The 2206-nt window shown below is 45.5% G+C and overlaps 1 protein-coding gene across 1 annotated transcript in view; it reads left to right on the top strand.

The window, feature by feature from the left end:
* Positions 1–1203: 1203 nt before the first annotated feature.
* Positions 1204–2206, top strand: part of LOC138946336 (uncharacterized) — a 40491-nt gene continuing 39488 nt past the window's right edge. The window contains exon 1 of the mRNA XM_070317893.1: positions 1204–1290. The gene's annotated coding sequence lies outside the window, so the exon portion shown is untranslated. The remainder of the gene's footprint in view (positions 1291–2206) is intronic.

Raw genomic sequence — 2206 nt, 5'->3', positions numbered from 1 at the left:
GGGTGTCCGTTCATGAGAGGGACTGCTGTTGCAGTAAAACTAGTGTGATACATAAGTAATCAATTTATCCACTTGACTATATTCACAACAGGGACTTATCACTCTTCTTTGCATGTTTTATGCCTACGGATTTTCAAATACTCTGCAACACATGTAAACCCAAATACAACATGTGCCCGTACACTACCGCTTCTTTTATGAAAACATTGCTTCGGCCATGTTGATTTTAATCAACCAATATTCTTGTTGTTTCTTCAGCTGGTGTTGCTATTCCCGACCGATGCTTTCGAATTCCTTTCTCAGGTTCACATGGCTAGCTCCATGCTTGAAACTATTTACAATCCACATCGGCGAAGAGACTCGGGATTCCAATGCCGTCGTGTGCCCCTGATTTGTGGTCGATTCTTCAGTCTGATTCATTTCATCTGTCCGGGCTGACCATTCAGAGCAAAAAAGAAAGCAAAGACTGACTGGAAAGCAGGCTACAAGAGTGAAACCGGTAGAGCAGGCGAGTTAACATTGTCAGTTTTGGGAGTCGCTCGATCTGGGCCATTTTTGTTTTGTTTATGATCAGTTCATCGCCGCCGTTATCACTTTCACCGACGTAATGTTTATGATCACTGCATGACCTGTCAGAGAGTACATACACAGGTTGTACGTGCACGACGTTCAACATCGACTCCTACCCGGCAAGATAAGCTATTTTTTTTTTAAATTAGAAACTAATCCAATTGAACAGAAAGAAATCAGAAACAGGTCAACGAATATACTTCTGATTAAATTCATTACTTTCAATGCAACCTGTATGATATAGAGAGTACTACATGACTTGCTGTGTGATACGAGGTTTACACGAGGTTTTTTTTTAAAGGCCAATACCGACGACCGACGAACGTTTGCTACGTTTCGACGCTACTTGTCTCGCGGGGCCTCGCCAGCGGCACGTAATGGACAGAATATACCTGCGCAGTTGCAGCGGCACAGACGACGCACGGCCTATATGCCACGATAGGGATTATGACGAGTACTTGTCCTGTTTTCCTTTCATGCAACGTGTAGCGGGCTGGGATAAGCTGCAGTGCGTCGTCGGTCCTGCTGAAGTTACATATGTGAGCGGAGCCCCTAAGCTGCAGTGCGTCGTCGGTCCTGCTGAAGTTACATATAATGTGAGCGGAGCCCCTGAATGTCAGGGTCAAGGTCCACAAGTATACAACATGTAGCTGGCCGCATTAGCTGTCTGGTAACTGAGAGGAACGTGGTGGTTCACCGATTTGTTTCTTGTTCTTTCTGGTGAGTTGTGTCTTTGTTTGTTTGTTTGTTTGTTTGTTTGATTGTTGGTTTTATGGTTTTATTGTTGTTGTTGTTGACTTGTTGTTGGTCTGTTTGTTGTTTGTTGTTGTGGTGTTTTGGTGGTAATGTTTTTGATGTAGCCCTTGTGCTCTCTCCTCTTCTAGTTTAGCCTTCTCGAGTCAGACTTTCAGCGTGCGTTGATCCCTGAGTAGTATCTGACATGGTAACTGGTTGGTGGTAGCGACATAATGTCACAGGCTTAAGCTTTTTCCAAGTCAGTTTTCTGCTAGTATACTTGCCCGTAGCGTGGCTCTTGTAAGAAATATATATTCACATGGTAGTGACCCAGGTAATGTAAGATAAGATACATCATTTGCTCTATTTAGGGCCTCAGGGCCGGACCCAGGGGGGGGGGGGGGTTCCAGGGGTTCCGGAACCCTACCCCTGGAAAAAGCATGTACCTTGCTTTGAGTGGGTTTTTTTTTTATTATTTTTTTTTTAATAAATTTTGTGTGTGTCTCTAACAAATTTTATTCAATGTGAAATCCGATGAGAAAAAGGTACCCCCCCCCCCCCCCCCCCCCCACCAACTCACACTGACAGGCCTTAACCCTCAAAACAAGGCCCAGAATGCACCAGATTGCACAGATTTTAACCGTTTTTCAAAATTTTCCGGGGGAGCATGCCCCCGGATCCCCCTAGTTTGCGCGCCTGCTGTGGCTTCGCCACTTCGCTGATTTGCCCCCCCCAAAAAAAAAGGAGGAACCCCCCCTTACAACTCATTTGGTCCGGCCCTGGGCCTGAATGCATAGCCCATCCATACTTTTAGGATTTCATAGCGCTGTGGAGCGCATAGCTATGAAACGCACTATAGAACTCAGCGGTCCGCATGCATGAGGTCAAATAGTGCCTGCAA

The sequence above is a fragment of the Littorina saxatilis genome, linkage group LG13 (genome assembly GCF_037325665.1).
Source record: "Littorina saxatilis isolate snail1 linkage group LG13, US_GU_Lsax_2.0, whole genome shotgun sequence".
In the NCBI taxonomy this organism is placed as follows: Eukaryota; Metazoa; Mollusca; class Gastropoda; order Littorinimorpha; family Littorinidae; genus Littorina; species Littorina saxatilis.
The sequence above is the reverse complement of the archived record's forward strand: the minus strand, read 5'-3'. Positions and strand labels throughout refer to the sequence as shown.